This window comes from Rhea americana, unplaced genomic scaffold (assembly GCF_003343005.1).
Source record: "Rhea americana isolate MKP2758 unplaced genomic scaffold, rheAme1 scaffold_392, whole genome shotgun sequence".
NCBI classification, from domain to species: Eukaryota; Metazoa; Chordata; class Aves; order Rheiformes; family Rheidae; genus Rhea; species Rhea americana.
Window position 1 is genome coordinate 218,988 of NW_028186526.1, and position 20,693 is coordinate 239,680.

Sequence of the window (20,693 nt, forward strand, 5' to 3'; positions counted from 1 at the left end):
GGAGAAAATCTAGTAAAGACCATTTATTTCAGTTAAGTGAGGTTAAAGACAACGCAATGTCAAGTCAAGATCTCACTGTCACTTTGCTTAGTGCTTTTTTTAAATAAGTGTTTGGCTAGACAGGAGTACATTAACCAATTGGTTAATGACATTCCTTTACCACTCAAACCTCTGTTCTTGACTATTTATAGTTTTGAAAAGCTAGTAACAAGAACAACTTTGATCAAAATAGAGATTTATAGATGACTTGTATAACTTCTCACTGGTRGATTTGGGTTGAAGTGATTAAAGAGGTAAACTTCATTTTCATTTTTTTAGTGCATTCATCATCCAAAGAATATAGGAATCAAACGTCTCACTGTTGTTCCAATAATCATCTGCTCAGTTACGCTAATACACCAAACTATAGTTTCCTCTCATCTTGCAGAGTGATGGCTTGCTCCACCAGTCTGTATGCCAGGAGCATCATGCCTACAGATTTTGCCTTTTCCATTTGTCAAGTAGAGTCCTAAATTAAGGAATAATCCATTATCCTTTTGCAAAGATTTAAACCAGATACCAAATTTAATCCCAACTCTTTGAAATCTCTGCAACAAAGTTGCCACCCCCCTTTTTCCTTATGAGAAAGTTTAGGCAGATTGACCATGTAAGGCCAACAGAACAAAGCAGCAGACATTAAACTTCAGGGATACCAACAGCAAACCTATGGATTTAAGTGGCAACTCCTTAGGTTAACTGRTGCTGATGGCACTGTGCTAATGAAAACCCACATGCTCCACACATAGGGCTGTGGGCTGTATTATTTTTCRTTAGCAACATCTTACACTCAGTCATTTGCCTAAAGAGAGCAGGTATTGTCAAGTATTCCCTGCATCATTTTTGCCTAGTTCCCTAAAAAAAWAATATTCCTCGTTCCCTAAGCTATTGAAGGAGATATTCCCTGTAAAACCCTGGAAGAACTGTTGAGTGGTCCAAACAGCTTGTGAAAGTACATATAGGAACACCCTCTAAGATGCAGACATAGGTAAACTGTCACAGTGATAGTAAAAAACACCATAATCACCAGTGATAATTGAATTCCAGAGGAGCAATACAGATGGTTACTGGCATTTGGGAGGAGCATAGGGGCACAAGCAAGTAGAATTGCCCTTAAAGGGYATATTAGTCTCAAAACTTAGGTTTTGGTAGTTCTGTCAAGGTCTGAGGCCTAATAATCTGCCAACTCAAGAGCAACACCCAGCAGCTCAGGAAAACCCTGTACATGGATATCATAATCAGTGGAATACAAACCTAAGATGTGTCCAGTTGCACTCATGATCATGAGAAACTTGCAGCACCCAAGTCTGAGGAYCAGGTTAGGGTCCAGGCAAAAAGCAGTACTACTCTACAAAGCCATTCAAGAGGCATTTCCACTGGAGAAGTTCTCCTTGCTGTGTTTGCAAGTCTCCGCACAGTCCTCCTCCCAAAATGCCTGCAGCTTCTTACTGCAATATCTGCTACTACTAGGGTGTCTTCACAGAAGACCTCATTGTGGGCATGAACTGACTTAATTCAGAATAAGCATAGTCCAGATAAGAGGTTTTCGGCTGTTTTCAGTGTCAAGTGAAATTTTTCAAGCAAGCCTCGCTATCCTATGAATCCCCTTGACAACATGTCTATTGACATGGCACACATCGCTCACTCAGTTTCAGATGCAGCAGCCACCACATTGTGTGAAAAAGGACAAAGGCTGTTACTGGCACATTTACTACTGTTTGTGGAAACCCTCAGCTCACTGATGTCCAATATTGAACTTGAAATTCTGGCCTGCTTTTCCCACATCTGCTGCAGAGCTATTTTGAAAGCCAGAGATGGCACAGGCAAGATGAGAAGTTATAACTGGAGGAGAGCTGCTAAAAACAATAGATTGCTTTTACTATTGTGTATCCAAACACATGGGAACCAACTCAGTACAATTTCACCGACACTCAGTGCTGCTAGAGCATCAGTCAAGAAATGGCAAGCTGTTTTGCCCCATTTTTAAATCTTTCCAGACACAGATTGATGATGCAAGAACAAAACAAACAGTTAATCTGAGATAATTTAGCTGTTCCTTCATGGTTTCTTAACAAGACTTCTGGTCCAGCTGGGGCAACTTTTATCAAGGTCACAGAGTGTGCCTCTGCCCTCGAGCTGTGATGCTGCCTAGGTGCTGCTAGTAACCCTAATTTATCTTTTTGCTGTTTTTTTAAGCAGTATAGTAGAACGAGTTATGCTTTCTTCATGTCACAGGCCTCCTGGACTGATTCTGTACACAGAAAAAGAAGCTTCTGGCATTTTTCACATTTCAACCAGCAGTGGCTTGGCTGCRCTATCAAAGCAGGCCTGGCAGATGCACAGAGCAGAGCATCCAAGACCCACCGCAGACGCTGCCTGCACAAATGAACTAATAGCACAGATACCGCTGGGCCACAGCGAGGAGGCCAGGGGAAAAATAAAAACCCGTGGAGACAGGGCTAGGCCACAGCTATAAAGAATCTGCTTTTCTTAGCAGGTGCTTTAGGTTCCAACATCTGCTGGCCATATAAATCAAAGCAGCTTCTACAACCATTTACGCAAATGAATGACGTGAACATATAAATACACTAAGGATTTTTCCTTGTTACTATTCTTGGCATTGAACCCATATGGAAGGTTCAGCAATTTTTTAGTCAAAAAGGTAAACTTACRACAAGGAAAGAAAGTAGCAACTAACGGAAGTGTCTTATTTAAGTTCAAGCTTTTCTTTTTTTGAATAAAGGATAACAAAAGAGCACCTCTCAGCTATTTTAAAGGATATCCTACTTTCAGCTACACTATATGCTTCATTCCCAGGATGAAGTCCTGGTTTTACCAAAGTAAAGATTAACTTAAACTTCATTAAAAAGAATATTTCACTTCCAGCAACCACGCAGCTTATGAAAGGAGATATTAGACATGCTTAGAAGGTCTCCAGTCAGATACCAGTAGATGCTGGGTGTCACACCCTTGTGTTGTTTGCCACTYCATTACATGGTATATAAAGTATCAGAACAAATCTCGACTGCACAGGATAATGAAAATACAGGAGAGGGATGAAGCTAGGCAGCTGAGTAAATGATTGAGAAGCTTGCTCACAGAAGTTTTTCCCCCATCTCAGGGCACAGAGAAAGAAAACAGTTGCAATGTGAGAATCAAGTACTAGCAAAAGCATCATAGCTGGATACATCAGGTAAGGCACAAACAAGATACATTAGTACMTCTCAGAGTTAATCTGCCTTATTCCCCCAAAATTGGTCTTCCTTTCCTTTAGGCAGCCTCCAAGTAGTTGGATTTTGAGCTCCATTTTCTGTTCTACAGCTACTCACCTGCACTCTTCTCTTGCAGTAGATGTGCTCCTCTCACACTGAGGTCTCCAGTTTTGCCCACCCTCACGCAGTACCTTAACCTTGTTTGGAAGATCTCTCACCCTGAGCACCACCTTAGTGAAAGTGTACCAGCACCTCAGCAGCCACATTGAATAAAAAGCTTTGCGATTTTGTTCTCGGGTACTTAATTATACAAAAAGCTATAAATACGTTGAGAAACTGTTCATCAATAAATGAACATAGCCTTGTTTATAGCAATGAACATGAAGAGTAATCAGAGCAATCTATTTTCCAGCAAATTCAGGATGGTAGTTGGTTACACAACTTGTATACACTGTGCAGCTTCCCTGCTGAAATGGCTTGAGACAGAGCTTTCTAGTCATCTTTGGCACAAAGCACAGGACTGGCACTAGGCATCTGCCCCATCTGATGTTCACAAAGCCARAACACAAGCTCTATTTCATGCTGGATTTGTTTCTCTGAGCCATAAGGTTCTGTAGATAGTACGCCCCAGCTGAAAGCTGCGGTGGGCTCAGCGTTCACATCCAGTCCAATGAGATTCTCCAAGCTCACACGATCCCAGCTGTTCGTTCTTAATGCTGTTATRTCCAGCAGAGAGACAGCTTCAGTGGCTAACACCAGGTGCTTGGGTCTGGTCCTGGTGCTCACTCAAACCAACTCGGTATAGAAGACAGATCATCCTTGGTACCCTGTTCCTAGCTCCTGCTTCYGCTGAAGACCACAGTAGTATTTTAGGGCAGTAGGAACCCAATTTTGATCCTATCTACAGTGAGCCATTAGAAAAACTCCACTGCAAGTTAGTTAGCCAAAAGCAGATCAGCTCCAAAAGGGCTTTGTCTTTTCTTCCTTGTATTACTCAGATGTACACGATTGCAGTCCTACAGCCCTTTCCAAGGCAGATGATTCCACCTATCCCAACTCTGCTACTCACTCTCAAGCACATTGACCGGACAGCGAGTCTCACTTAGGTCCCAGTGACTCCATCATGCAGAAGAACTCCCATCACTTTAATCAAATCCATGGTTTGGCCTCATCATAGTGATTTGTTTTTCCATTACATCCACATTTTACCTTTACAGATGCAAACACAGAAGATCAGGCATCTAAAATCAGGAGACGGGATACAAAGGCTGCTCTTTGAGCACTGCCCTAAAACTGGAACCACATGCATTTTCACTGCAACTCTAAAACAACTTCYAGACCTTCACCTGGCATCACTCTTTCCTGTATTCATCAGAAATTGTTCCCAGCCCCCAGCCTCTTTCATCTGTAGTAATTGCATCTACTTACAGAAACTCTCATGGACAGAGCACCAGCAAATAGCCTGCATCCTCCTCTGCAAATTCCCAGTGCAAGAGACCTGGCAAACAGAGCTCTCCTATTCCTGGCCACCACCAGGTGCTGGAACAGCTTCTTCAGGGCACTAGAATCCAGAGACACCAATGTCTTAATGTTGTTCCCCCTTTTTGAGGGGAAAACATGCAGTCTAAAGACAGGATCAGTGGCTAAAATCATGAATTTGTGATAAATTCTGGCCTGTTTTGCATATGGCACATCACACAATTTTATTACCATGGCTTAAATTTAACAGGATAATACCTCAGAGTTTTGGGATAAAWTTTAAGTATTGTATTTTCCATTGCTGTACACAGTCACTGATGTGATTTAATCTGTGCAGCCATGTGGACAACCAACAAAACCTCTGCAGAAAAGGCATTGATCAGGTATGCTGTCAGGACTGATGGCTGAGTATGGAACAACTGTACACAACAGGCTACCCAGAAGTAACATTATAATGAGCAGATTTTTTTTTTTTTTTTTTTTTTTTTGCTTTTCTAAGAACAGGCACTGAGCATTTTTAAGAACCATGCCTTCCTAAGTATTAACTCAGGCCTCTTTTGCCTTCAAAAGCACTAGTCACTTTAGAAAGTTTAAAGCAAGTCTGGAATTCAGTCTCTCACTGAACAAGCCAAAAAAAGAATTTAGGGGAAGGAGAAAATTGAACTACCTAAAAAGTGACACATCAATACACTGTAATAGATACTATTATCAGGCTTAAATTTGCTGAAAAAAGAAACCATGCAAACATTCAAAAAGTAAACAGACAGTGACAGTGTCCATCCCTAAGACAATCCTTATACCTTAGAACGTACTGAAATACCCTTGTGCAAAAAGTTTAAACCGAAGATAATTGATACTGAATCATTATTGCCTGGATTTAACAGACTTCTGCAATATATCAGAGCAAGAACTACTGTAAAAAGACTGYAGAACAGCAGTAAGTATTTAAATGGCATATGATAGCTTTATAGAACAAGTGGCAGGTTTGAGAGAAAAGTAAATCCTTGCAGAAACTAATAAGCTCCTGACTGCGCAGTAGAGTTCACAAAATGGCAATACTGCATCATTAGCCTGGCACGACAGCCAAATCATTAATACACCATCAGCAAAGCACATGCAAAATGAAAGCTGTAAAGTCACCAGCTCCTGCTTCGTGCCTGGGCTGTCTGGAACAGTCTCAGCCACCACCCAGGAGCGGAGATGGCTGTGCCAGACAGGAGCCTACTCGAAGCAACGAGTAGCTGAGATTGGCTCAATGTGGCTTGGCACCTCGTAGCAGGCTGTAGATGTCTGCTCCACACTCAGTTTCTCTCCAGCTCCTCACAAAGCAGCAAATACATGCCGAGCAATGGCRGGGGGAAGCACTGCTCACACTGGCACCCTTAGCTGGTGATCAGGCAAATAGAGTCAACCAGCTGGTTGTACCTGTGCTGATTATTCAGGGCATAAGCTGAGTGGAGCGACRAACAGGGCTGCAGAAGGCAGAGCATGATGTTTTGCTGGATGCTGCTGCCACCATAACAGGGCATCTGAACACTTTCACCAACAGTGTCTTGTCAGCAACTCGCTCCCGTCTTTGCCTTCAGTCCCAGCAGCGAGGGATGCACTGAGCAACTTAACCTGCACTATACTTCAGTTTATATTCTGGGACATGCTCCTTGTCTGGGCAGTTTCTTCTCTAGAGGTGTAAGATGCAGACCAATAAACACTGCAAAGGAAGTGGAGGGGAACAGAAATTCACTTTCAGATGCTTCCTGCTAGGTAGGGCARTCAGGGACCAGGTCATCACTTCCTTCAGTGAACAGAACAAGATGTCCTCAGAGCAAGGACAGAAGCAACTGTACTGAAAAGAGGTTTCCATACCTGCAAAGCTCAGACTCTTTACAGGATCTGTTCCACTTGGAGAGATACAACTTGGAGGTCAGAGAAAGCAGATGTACCAACATTTTGCACAGCATCTCCAGGCCCAGAAACCTTTTACTGACACTGGATATGAACGCTGTATCCATAGCCCTCTCTCCAGCATCTGTAATGGACTTTTTAACCAACTATCTCCCACTCGTCTCTAGTGACTACCCTCTGAACAAAGTTTATTCATGCTGTCAGGTTGGAGATGGGGCCACACCTCCTCCATGGCTGTTCCAACTTCAGCACGCAAAGCCCAAGCCCGAAGTGCTATGCTTGCCCTAAACTCAGATGCATCCTGATGAGCAGCACGCACACTACTAAGAAAAATTGTTCCTAAACTAAGTTAGGCACAAATGTCACATGCTGTTTATCACTACAGCCAAAGYAACATAAAGCCTAGGATTGCATATTGTATAGGCTGCTGTCCAGCAATAATATACTTGCAGCCTTAGTCTGATGCAGTAAGACCATTGAAAATTACTGAAACAAAACACTTAACACGCACAAAGTGCTTGTGTTCTTAGAGTAAGCAAAGGCTAAACATACTTCCTCCAAACAAAGTGAGGTAAATTTTTTCATCAGGCTAAATATTGAAAAGTTACAACACAAGCAAACTTGAATGGTTGAGGGTGAGCTGATTAAGGGTACCAACACAGAGGCTCTGCCATGAAGGAAAGGAACTTGGTGAATAAAGCAAATATATCCCAGTCCAAGGAGAGAAAAATGCATCTGGTCCCAGATGCCGATGAAAAATAATAGTTCCAAAAAGTTACACAAGAAAACACACAAGCTAAGCAACTTTCTGCTAATATAAACCAGAAATAGCCATAGCTAAAAATAAGAATGTTTGTCTAGTAGGATCTGAATTGCTTTCCCTCCCCCAAAGCATTCCAGTTAATATTGACAGCTAAGATGTCATTCCTGGCTGCAGAAAGAGCCTGTAGCAAATCAGCAGACCAGGACCTATTCCCAGCAGCTCAGGTTCAGATGTGAAGCATGCAGCCCATCTCCAGCCTGGAAGAGTTAGCAAAAAAAACAAGGATCTGCAAGCAGATGCTGCCTGTGGGTTCCCTTTGGCCAGGTGTCCTCAAGCCCTTTTGCTACTGTGGAAAATAAACATTTTGAACATTTACCACTGCAGTTAAACAGTCGTTTGAAGTATTACCATCAGTTTGACCAAAGAACAGGAGGAGAAACCCTCAGCTTCTGCCTCAGCAGACCAGGCAACACAGCTGTGTTGCCAATTTCGCAGGCAGATTTTTGAGCACATCTTTAAGACTTCCCGAGTATCATGTACCTTGGCATCACACTTGGTCTAGCATTTCATAGTCAGCTGGACTGGCACTGCTCARAACTGTGTCAACTTCCGTATACCAGCTCCTCAAGCTTTGAAGTCTCATTTAATGATGTTTATAAACACACAGGAATGAAGAGCTTTCACACGATCCAGGCCAGAGTATTTTATGAACGATGTAAATCGGCTATTGCCTACTTTGCATAAGTCGCTAAAGATGCTCAAGCTTAGCAGGCATGAAGGCTTTAAACACACTTAAGATAAACCTAAGTAATATATTTGGAGCCTCACCACTTGTGACTAACGCAGCTATTGCAGACTTAACAGTACGCTCCGTCCACACAYGCAATACTGGTCTGGAAGCTACAAGTGTTTCCACGAAAACATCACTAGGAGAACACTAAGGTTTCAAGGCCTAAGCATATAAGATCCAGGTAGAGCCAAAGTTTTGGCAAAACATCCAGTTCCAGCCTTTCCCTTTAGAGAAGCACAGCCTGGCTCTCAATAAGAGGGCTGAGAAGTAATATAATGTAACACTATCAGCAATAGGACCAAAAACRCTTTCCCCACTCTCCCTCCAGTGAGAAAAACTAAAAGAACTCACAGTTGATTCCCTTTAAAAAAAAAAAAATCCTGGGATTCATCCCAAGTTTMGGTTTGTTTACAAAGACCAAGTGAAAGGAAAGATTTGGATGGCTTAGAAAAGAATTCTGAAATCAAAAATGATACCTGAGAAGACCTAAGATAAATTACACGGTTTCTATTTGTGCCTCTTACAGAAACAGAAAATCTCTGTAGGGGAAAAGTGAATCGATTCCTTTCTCCTTAATTCTCAGCTGGATTAAAGGGGAATAGAGGGCAGCCAGGCAGGGGAGACATGTCTGGCTGCTGCAAGTCGTTTCTACACAATTCCCTCAGTCTCCGAGAGACTCCACAACATTTAYGAAGACCTGGGGTGCCTGCTCCGCTGTCAGTGCCCTTGGAAAAATTCCGCCCCTTTCCCCAGCTCTGAACCTGTCTTCATCCCCCCGCTCTGGGGCCAACAGGGGAGCCCATCAGCCGATCCACAGCTCCAGCGCTTTAAAGTGCCATCGATATCCAAAACTCGTGGAGCCCTCYGAATCCTAACGGCACCCTCAAACGTGACTCCAGCCACACTACAAATAAACTTGCTCCGGTGAACCTGCTAGTGGCTTCAGCGTGCTAACGTCAGCCTACCTCTGAGAAAAGGGCTCCAGCAGCATAAGCATTGCAAAGAAAAATAAAATCCCCAGCATGGAGCCCCAGAGAAGAAAAACAGCGAGATATTTAAACCTACCCGTCTCTTTTTAAATACTTGGGTGTTCTTTATACAGGGAATTTCCCCCTCCTCTGCTCCCCACCAGAAGCGTCTGAAGTGTTACTCACTTTATTTACAGAGCTTTGATGTGAGCCTCCAAATTTTTAGTTCAGCTTTTAGGAATGTGGAGGTCAACTCATTTTCTTTCTGGGGAAATTAGACTGAATTTCATGCCACCATTTATTCCAAACAAGGAAATACATGGAGGAATTCTACTCTAATTCACAACAGTCAGTGGTTAAAACATCCAGAGACTTTATGTAGCCTATACCGAGAGACTCATTCATTCACCAGTCAACTTTTCAGAGAGCAAATTCAGCCACCGCAGATTAGGAACATTAGAAAATAAGTTTGCTATTTACAGTCCAAAAGACAATAAGGTTCCTCAGATAAAAGGTCAGGAGCATCGCCTATTAAGTGGCAAACAGACCCATGCAGAAGCGGCTAAAGAACAGCTAGGATCCTTCGTAAAGTCTAACTTGACTTTCAAGTTGTGCCCTTCACAGGCAACGACTTCTGYGGAGAGGCCATTGCTGGAACCGCACTTGTCTTAAAGGAGGTTTTCCATCCACAGGCAGGAGTACTTCTACACGAGGTACACTACACTTCCCTGGTTTCAAGCATTCCTTCTTGTTGGAAAAAGACTTGACATGGTCAAATTGAACAGGCCTTAGAAAACAAATCCATGTAGCATGGTGGAGTTTTCACTGTAACAGCCTCATATTCCCTAATTCCTCCTCTCAGATCTTACAAAGAGGAAAAGCCTTCTGCTTGCATTTCTTGGCCTAACTAATCTCCCTGTGCTGTCCCAGAAGTTAATAGGAACTGATAGAGCTCACTTCCCTAAGGGCTTAAATACTTCTTTAAGGATGTTCCTCCATACAGCATCCACATTGACCTGGCAGACCACAGGCAAACACAACACCAAGGATGGCTGCATGTATGTAAGCACATTTAACCACGTAACATCAACTATTCCTAAATTAAGAAAATTGAGTTTCTTATAAGTACTGCCTTGAAGATGAGGTGGTTCGGGTAATCTTATCTTCTTGTACGCTAGGCATAGATCAACAGCTGGTTAAAGCAGAGTGAACTGCAACAAGGTGCAGGAATGAAAAGAGCACTGAAAAGAACAATTTGATTAATATCGGTCTCGTGCTTTGAATGGGACACAGAGGTTATCAAGAGATGCACTACAATTAAAGTCCCTTGTGCCTTACACAAGCAGCCTAATGCATTAAGGTAGTCTCACTTTTGATCCTTACACGATAGAGGGGAAGGCAGGTACCTCAAAAGACAGTGACTCCAAGGCAAAGCAACTCTTCCTTATTATATCAAAGCATTTTCCCACTAAGTTCACTACACATGAGAGCAATATCAACTTCAAGCTGTGAAAGACAGACATCAAGCTGCTCCCTGCCCCAGCAAACATGTGCTCTAGCAGCATTAAAATAATCAAATAATACAGTTCTAGCTACGACTTGGTTTCAGCGCATTTGGTATCCCACYGCTTAAGACTGAAGCTGTAATAACACAAGCCAGCGCTTTCAGATGTCTTCATCTATACTTCAATAAGTATGTAAGTGAGCTCATTCACAAAGGGCTGAGGTCACTCAGCATTGCTTGTAGACACATGACAAAATGAATTTAGATGCTCAGCTTAAAGAAAAAAGCTGCAGCACACCCCTTGGTGTTTTATTCTTACTTGGGAGTGAAAGGGTGAGAGAATTGCTTAAGTTCTTAAATATAACTAAGGACCCAACAGCAGGAGGTGTATGAAGTACAGTATTACATCTTTGACAGTCACATACTTATTAAACATGAACATTTACAGGAAATCATTCTAGGCAGCAACATTGCTATTGATCATGGATAAAAACGGAAAATTAAACTTTGACTACAATGCTTGGATATTTATACAGAAGGCAGAGCATCRCATGAGGTAGAACATCACATTAAAATTCAGTCCAGCACCCTAACTCACTCCATTCAATCAAAATGCATATATACACACACTTTATTAGGTACATTTTCTTGTAATGCCAATAGATAGGCGTCTCTTACCCTTTCCCAGAGAAAGGCTTTCAGGCCTTCAAACACAGAAAGCCTTTAAGCACACTTATGACAAACAATGTTGTGCAAGTACTGTGTCTATGAAGAAAGACGACAGTAATTAAGTGTTCATTGCTACAGCCAGGAAGAGAGAGGCGATGTTTTCAGGGAGAAGTGCTTCTGTGTTTTAAAGTATATCCATATTTTCTCTCCCTGTGCCTAATACAAGGTATCACCTCCTGAAACAAAGCCACCGCTGTTTCCAGAGTCTGAAGAACAGTTTGTACAAGATTCAGCCATTCGAATTTGGATGGTATTTTAATACAGTTAGTCAATTAAAGGAGATCCTAACGTCACATTCCATCTTTTCACACTTTCAAGACAACCCAAGTACTTGATTTTCCCATATTTAGATATGCTTGCAAATTTGTAGCTTTAATGTTCAACCTTTAGTTCAATGAATGAAACTCATTATATTCACAGACAGAACTTTGTTTCAGTTTGAGCCCATTCCCTCTCATCACTGGACACCACTGAAAAGTCATCTGGCTCCATCCTCTCTACACCCTTCCTTCAGGTATTTACATGCATGGGTAACACGCCCCGAGCCTTCTCTTCCCCAAGTCGAGCAGTCCCAGCTCTCGGCCTTTCCTCATAGCAGAGGGTGTCATGAGATTACCTTCATATTCAAGAGCAAATGGTGTATTTCAATTTCTTTGAGGTCAGTTGATGCAAGAGTTTCTACAAAAGTTTAAGAATAGCAGGCAGCGCTTTCTGCCAGCTTTTGCACTGGAATTTGCGGTAACCAAAAAGCTCAAGAACGCACGTTCTTAAAGCATATAGGACCCAAAACTATCTGCGGAATGCCAAAATAATCTTAATCCATTCTTCTGATATAATGGCCTAGGAGAAACTTTATGGCAAGGGCTGGGTAAATAAAGTCATCTTAGTAGTGGTAGAAGCTTCTGCTAATATTTTTGGAGACGCACAAGAGACTCCTGTTACTTGATCTCCTATGAAACATGCCACAAGGATAATCTAGGTATGGTGAGAAAAATGAAGTAAACAATCTTCAGAATTGCCAGGGAATTTCTTACTCAGTGAAGAAGGTAAGAAGGTTTCCTGCAGGGATCTCACTGCAGGAAAAGAGATTTTTGCCTGTGGATCATTTACTAGGACTTTGTCCCGGAAACACATTTACATGTGGGAGTTTTGCTGCAGTCAAGAGAAGCAGGATATTCTTCCTAAGAAAACAGACCTCAAGCCAAGTTTCAGATAAGAGAACAGACAATATCATGATATATTACAATTGCTCATTTTTTGTTTGGAGGGAAAAAGCCCAAACTTACTTCAGAAAACACACTTACCGCCACAAACCACCAGCACAGAGCCAGTTATGTAGATGGATGCCCCTAAAGATTTTCCCATGTGCTTTTCAAGATATTACTAGTCAGTTTTACAGTTTCATTGATAACATTTCCTATTCAAATTAATTTTCAATTTGTCACTAACCCAGAAAGGCATTCAAGGCACCAGTCCTGGAAGGGGGAGCGCATGCACATGTTCAACTAGATACTTGTGCATTCTCACTCCTCACGCTGAATTATACTCAAAGACATAAGAATGTTAGTTGCTGCTTTCCTGTTAAATGGCCAAAGTTGAATTCGTTATCATGCCAACAATAAGCTCATTAACATTCACCTAACAGTGATGGTTGCCACAAACAGTGGCCCCAGGGAATTAAATGCATAACCCTTGCAGAGTTTACATGGTATGGTGCAAGCCCTGGGGTTGAACAATCACTGTAAGAAGAAATATTGAAGATTTGTTTCTCCCTTTGTGCACAGTTCACGCTGTGCACTGAAGCTGGTAGCATCCGGGGGGAGGAAGGGAGAACCGCAAGCACGCTGTTATATGTTTGAGACCCCTAACGAAGCATCCACGAGCGGATGCATCCAGTCTCCGATGAAGGCTAGGTAAACCTGCAATATGGCATTTTGCAGCTTCCAAGAGCTTGACTTTGAACCTTGAAATACTGTTCTGATTTAAAGGGTTTGGGGTTTGCTTGTTTTCCTCTGCTATATAATAGGTTATGCATTCACCACAGTAAAGCTAGTATATTTGCAGTAAACCATCTGCAGTTACCAGTGTCTTCAACCTTGCTTCAGCATTAAATCAACCACAAAAGCAATTTATTGCTTCACATATTCCAACACCATGAACAATACCCATTAAATCTCCATCTCATAGTGACCACATTGCTCTGGGCTTGGATCGCAGTCTCACGTTACAGCCTCTGAGCGCACTAGGGGATTACCCTCCTACCTGCTATCCCGAGTCATATTACAGTATCTTACCTTACCCAGAGCCCTAAGATGTGCTAAATATTCCTACCTATGAAAAAGCAGCCTACTTTTAAGCATCGGTCCATCACAACATATAACCATTGAGCTACAGTCAGCACCTGCTGCGGGAACACAGCAACCTCAGAACTGTTGCTTCAAGAAYCACAGCACAAAGGTGTCAGAAGCTGCACCACCACCTCAGTGCTAAATCCCACATGCAACATGACTCGAGTCTCATAAATGTACCACACAAAATCAATTACAATGTCACAAGCATTTAGCTTGTTTTTTCCCCGAGCCTGTATGTCTTGTTGAAATAAGGGCCTTTCAGTCCACTTTTAGCCAAATCCAAGTCTAATGGATATTGCTTTTTAAGATGCTAAAATCACTTTTATCTCTTTCTTTGATGGTGTAGAGCAGGCGCTCATTAATGTAGTGTGATTATTATTTTTAAGACTATCTTCCTCTGCAACCACTGGAAATACTAATTCAGCAATTCCAGCCTTTGGTGCCTACATCTCAGAAAGGATTTATAATAAGTAATTATTACATCCTCAGTGAGATAATTTTTGGCCACTGGTTACAAAATCTGTCAAGCAATGCACTACCAGTGGCTTAAGAAGGTTAGTGCAACTAGTTTCTATTTCTGCACTGGCTGCCGAGAGATTTACTGCATCTTTTTATCTAAGGGCCCTACACTCATGCAGACAGGCCAGAGAAACTCTAGGAAACGGTCGTTGCGCAACAGGTACTACGAGGACATAACTTTGTTGGAAAATCCTGAAGGCGAAGTGTCACAATGTCCCACTCACCCAAAAAGAAGCCATAAATTTCAGCTTAGGTGACTACTATGCTAGGCATTTCAGGCAGCTTTTTCAACCTTGGAGGTTTGGGCAACCTGCCAGTAATGAAGATGTATTAATGCTTAATGCAGCTTAATGTAATAGGTGTCATGTTCATAATTTACAGAAGCTCTTCCTAAAGCATTAAATTCATTTATACTCCTTAAAAGCTACTCAATCCTCAGGGCTAAGTTAGTTTGGTTGGTGGGAGGGGGCTCTTTTAGCATCAAATGATATATAAATTGTTAACATATCCAAACTCATCCATTAGTGTGTGTGAAAGCAATAAATGTGCCAAAGTAGCAATAACATGATCGAGGAAAGTCATTGTGGTCATTAGGGCTGAAAGGGTTTCATTTATGGCCCTAAAGAGAATGAAGGCTATAAAATAAGCCTTGGGAGCCCTGATGACCAGAAGGTTTGCCATATTATATTAAATATAAACACACTTTGTTTCATAAACAGCTACATATTGTACCACCCGTTTCTCCCCTACTTTTGTCCTTCTGCTCTTCTCCATGGCTGCCATATTGGATTTAGGAAGGATCACAGTGCATGGTGCAAGACACCAGATACGCTGAAGGACAACACCGATGACTCGCAACTCTCCGTGGTGCATTTGACATCCTGGAAGTTATGCTGCCATGCAGAATGGCCATTCAAGACTGACAGCTCAAGACATCATGAGCTCTGAGATGCATTTTGTCAGCAGAGCTAGTGCAGATGTTAAAATGGGCATGCTGCCTCCACACTGAGGACAGAGGCCATGGTAYATTTCCGCCTCAGGATCTTCTATTTCGTACCCAAGTCTGCTCTCCTGAAAGGCAGAAAACCATATTTATGGTAACAGGCTCACCGAGCACCAGGAAAGTTCTCAAAGTACAACTTGGAGGGGAGGGGAGAAAGAAGGCCACCTTCTCTTGTAAGAACACAGGCCCTGATACTGGAGACGTCCACRTGTTGCTCTCAGAGATGCTGACTAAATATGCTGACTAAACTGACAATATGACAGTTACCACAACAGGCCAAAGCCCACACTTTGCAAGTCTTTCCTTGATGACAGCTGAAACTTTGCAGTTTTGGACCAAAAACTAAACCGCTTGTAACCCAGGATCTGGCATTTTAGGTAGCTAAGAAAGTTTTCAGCCCCGAGCTTGGACAGCTGTATTTAAAGCCCTCCTAGTGTCACAAGCCTCAGACTTCCTACAGCATTAGTACCGCAGCATTACCTCTGTCCTGGTGTAACTGCAGGTCATGCTAGGGAGCACAGTTACTGCCGAGTTAGAACTCCAAGTTGTTTTGCCTCCCCCGTTCTTTATTTTGAAAGGAGTGTTTTTCAAACTGAAGCACCAAATTCTGCTCCTGCTATACTAGGTTCATCTGGGATGAGACAATATGACATACAGTACCGCTGAGAGCAAAGCTGGGCTTAACACCCAACTTCAGAGCACTCRGGAACCTGCTGTTTGGCTGCCTCGTACCGAAGGGAAGGGTGAACATCCCCTACAGAAGGGGCGAGCACCACACAGTGAAGGACTGGTCGAGGACCCCAGCAGACTGCCAAGCAAGACAGCACTGGCCTTCCCTTTTTTACTGTTCRCCTTGAGAGGTTTGTCAGCATTTCCTGCTGGAACAGAGACCCATTTGCAACTCCCTGTTAGGAATCCACATTATCTTTTCCGCCAGGCTACATCTTGGTAAATCGGCACGCAGACRCGTTACAGGTACGCCGCAGAGCTGAAGCTCTACCTCCGGATGCACCACTACAAGATCAGAGAGTAAGTGTGTCTAACAACCTGTAATTAAGTCATGTCATGTCGCCAGATTCGACTTGGAGAAAAATGCCTACAGTAATTGCGTTTAGTTCATCTTGTAGCATGGTCCCAATCATAACTGCTAATTCAATTGTACGTTCATTCTGCCAGCTCATTGCCATTAAGCACACATTTAATTACTTCAATAAAGGATTAATATGCAGCACACAAAAGAGGACATCATGCCGTGCCAAAGCACACAGCTGCCCTGCCATTTAGTGAGGAGATAAAGCAAGAATATCATTGGGCAGTATAATCCTGCTACAAATACATCATTATTAGATGAACATTCGGGACTTTTATTTTCATGCTTGTTATTCACCGCTCCGCACGCATATATTTCCTTGGCACCAAAAAGAGTCGTAACGCACAAGTGACAGCTCTGCCATTGTCGCCCCAGCTATGGCACTGCGAGCCCCCCCCTCCYCAGCCTTGTAAGGTTGCTCTTATCTCGTCTCCAGGCGAGGACTTACAGCAGCTACATTGCAACAGCCCGAGATAAGGGGCCCCGCTCGACATCATTCCTGCCCGCRCTGCAAACGACCGACAAGCACAGGGGAAAAAAAAAGGAGCGAGGACAACAAAGGCTGTCGCCCCCCCTCCACGTCCCCCCGCTCCACCTCAGCAGACAGCTCATCAATTCTCCAGGATGTACACAGTCATTACCGTAGGGGAAACAAAGACCAGTGTCAATTGTGCCRTGTTATAAAGCAGTCCCTCAAATTAAAACCATGTACCTAACTGCATCTGATGGCAGGAGCTATTTAGCAGTGATATTTTTACCGAAAGGCAATGAAAAGCAATAACTGCTTTATTTAATATATCTGTTCAATCCAGCTGCCTTGGATGGGCCTTAATAGAAGCTGTCGATCAACGTCAGAGCCTTTGAAATAACTGCAGCAGACCGCAATAAACACGAAGGAAAGATAACTAAAGCTACTGATCAGCCTCTTGTTACCTTCCTGCATCCAGAGATTTGTCATTTGTTTGTACTGCTTATAATAGCAGCGGGTTGATGATTATCGTGTGAGCACAGGGCCGCGCGAGCGCAAAGGGAGGAACGAAGGAGCTGGAGAGGCACAGATGGAAGAAAGTTCAGCTGGGACACGAGGAATTCAGAAGCTGAATCTCTATAAGAAATTCGTGCTCCTGCTATTTCAGTTGCTGGGCAGCTTAAAAATAGCGTTGCTTCCCTTGCTCACTAGTCCATGAAGTTGGAAAAAATAAAGTGTATGAGGCAACCAACTCCTAGCTCGCCCGCAGCTACTCCACATCCCTGCTGATGCTGCGCTTTTGCAGAGATTCCTCACCATAATTGACACTTATTTACTGATTCAGATAGGCAGTAAAGCTGCTGACATAGAAGCAGATGGTATGCAAGCAGCTGCCTCCTACAGGGTAAGCTTGCACAAGTCAAACCCAGCACCCRTGTGAGAGATGCCACAAAGCCTTCTTGCCCAGTCTACTGGACACCAGAAAGCATTTCACAAAATCCACTGCCACGCTGAACGTGCATCTTGCATTTGGCATGGTGCAGCATGTACATCTGCAAGAAGATCAGACAGATGAAAGCCYGCAACTGTTTCCACAAGGCAGCTTTTGAGGGCAACAGCAGGGAGCTGAGCAGATCCTGTTGCTCCAAGTGCGTATTAACTCAAGCAAAAGGACAATCTCCAGTACAGCAAAAGCATATGGAATTTTCCTCAGCACTTTTGGTGTGGAATTCCAATCTGAGGCAAAGGCTTACACATCCGCTCACAGATATTTAAGACAAGATTTACTAAAGGGCCAATACGCCACCATCATGCAGGAATGCAATAAAACTACGGCCTTAGAGTTGGCCTACTCAACTCAGTCAAAATCTTTAGAGCAAGTTTTTGATTATCTAGTTTGCTACGCAATATTTTAAAGCTCAGTGTTGTGGCAGCACTCACAGAAGGAAAACCTGTGTGTTTAGCTCAGCTCTGGAGATGCCATAGGCTCATCTGTTTCAGGRAGCACTGTACAGGCAGTTGTTAAAAAAATCTGAAATATTTTCTTCTTTGCAATCTATAGATTTTACTGAAACACTCAAACATAATATTTTTTTAAATCCTATTTTAAACCTGATTTGGCAAGCATTCTTATGGGAAAGGTAGCAGTTCTCTTGGACACTTTTCTAATACCATTTATACTAGAAGACAGTACACTATTTATTTTGRTCATTCTTTATTCAGGTAGACTACAACAGAAACTACTGCCTATACCATCTACCTTTGGCTATACCATTCATCACATAAGATTTTTCTAAAAGGTTTTGAAACCAATTTTATACGCTTGAATTTCCACCCCATTCCCCCCACTTCAATTTTTATTTGCACCTAGCAGTATCTAAGATCAGCTCCATGCTTATCTTGAGGTTTATATTTAGGCATGTAGTTTAAGCCTAAATTAGTCATGGACTCTGAAGAGCTAACATATCAACTGCCATGCAGTTAAAAAATGCACCATTTTAAAACCAATTTTTTTCTGAGTAGGTCTGCAGGTCTCCGAGGAGGAGCCTACACAACCTTTTAATATTACGGCCATCTGTGACAAGCATCCTAGTATGTTAGGCAAGAAAGTACTAGTCTGCAGAAGATAGCAGCAGAATCCAGGCTGCAATCTTTTGCTTTTCCCTGTGGTATACAACTACTAGAACTATGTCTAGGCCATACTTCAGTTATGGATAACTCTTGAAAGTTTACTTTAGGTCAGCATCCCAGCGTACATCTAAAAAAAATAAAACATCCTCTTTGGAGGGTGGTCCTTAACTTCAATTGTAGATTGTCTTTTCATTCCATCTTTTTCACAGCACACGCCTCCTCTAAGGATCTCACTGGAGTAGATTGGGGCCGCAGGGCAAGAGGATGAAATACACATTCCTTCCTGCTTTATAGGTAGGACTTAAACCACGGAGGTAAGCTGGTGGCATGGAGCATCTGCAGCAAAATCAAACTCCTGAATGACATTATAGTCCACATCCAAGTCTGTCTTCACCTTTGCTCAAGGCTACTCTTCCTTGGAATCCAGGTGAGAGGTTTCGCTCCCCGCCAGGGCTAACAGACCCAGCCCAGACCTTGCTGTAGTGCCCCAGATCAGGACACCAGCCCAGAAGCATTCACTGAAGTGGCTTCCAGCTGCACATCCCACATTTTGGTACAGCTGYGGGTACAGGGTGGGTGCTGTTATATACAGATAGCTCACCTTATGCTACTGGGAAGGGCACACGAAACTCTGGCCAGGGGACAGTATCCCTATGCAAGATTCACAGAAGTATGTAACTTAAGGGACACTGCAACAAGGACAAAGTACCTCCAACAGCTTCAGGAGCAGCAGGGATTTAAATGTCTCCTAATTTACTAGTTTTATCTGTGAGATACTCTTACTAATTCTCACAACAGGGTACCCTTTCCATTCAGCTCGGCACTGTACTTTCCAATCCATCTTTCTTGATAACACATGCTTCATTTGTAATATAGCATTTCTTAGCTTTTAAGAGCATATTTTTTCTTGCTCCTTGCTCTACAGATGAAGAGGAAACACACCGCAGGAAGATATATGTAGGCTGGGATCTCCGTTGTATAGATAAATGCCTGGTCAGGATTCAAGCAGCACACTGTGCAATAGTTCCACCCCTTTTCAAGGTAACCCCTTTCCATGGCTTCCAAGAAACCCTGAAGGGCCACTGAACTTGGAGCATAATTACTATCTAACTCATACTAATTGCAATGTAAAATTCCAGCCCTGTCAGAGTCCCAGAAGTTACAATAAAAATTGCTGAAAATTATATTAACAAGACGACACAGGAAAAGGCAGTTTTGGGGGAACCAAAACACCCTGGACACAAGAGTCTGGTGTTCAAAGACTGCAATTTTAAGTGTAAAGCATCTGACCTCAGCATTTGCTTTTAAGCTCTAGGCATCACACTGTCAYTGCTCCCTTTCTACAAGGGCTCTTGCAGCACATGCCATGTAACAGGGCTACTCCAGGGCAGGCTTCAGCCTAGCCACAGCTCCCAGCATGTTCTGGCTGGACCTCCCTGCAGCTCCATGGTCACCACGCCTCAGGCATTTCCAAAGCTACAGCTCACAGCTTTTAAGGGCCCCCCGGCTCCCTTAGGTGCAGGTACACTAGCTAGCAGCTGGGAAAATTCCACACATCCTCAGTGAGTGGGCTGAGCCCATGCCACCCAAGCCTCCACAAATAGCGCACACATTAAGAGTAAAAGTGCACCTATACTGCATCAGACCTAGGCCTGTCTGGGCCAGTATTCTGTCTCCTGCAGCAATCCATTGCCGTTGTCTAGGGAATAGCATAAGATACATAAGCATGAAAGGGCTTTTCCCCAGAA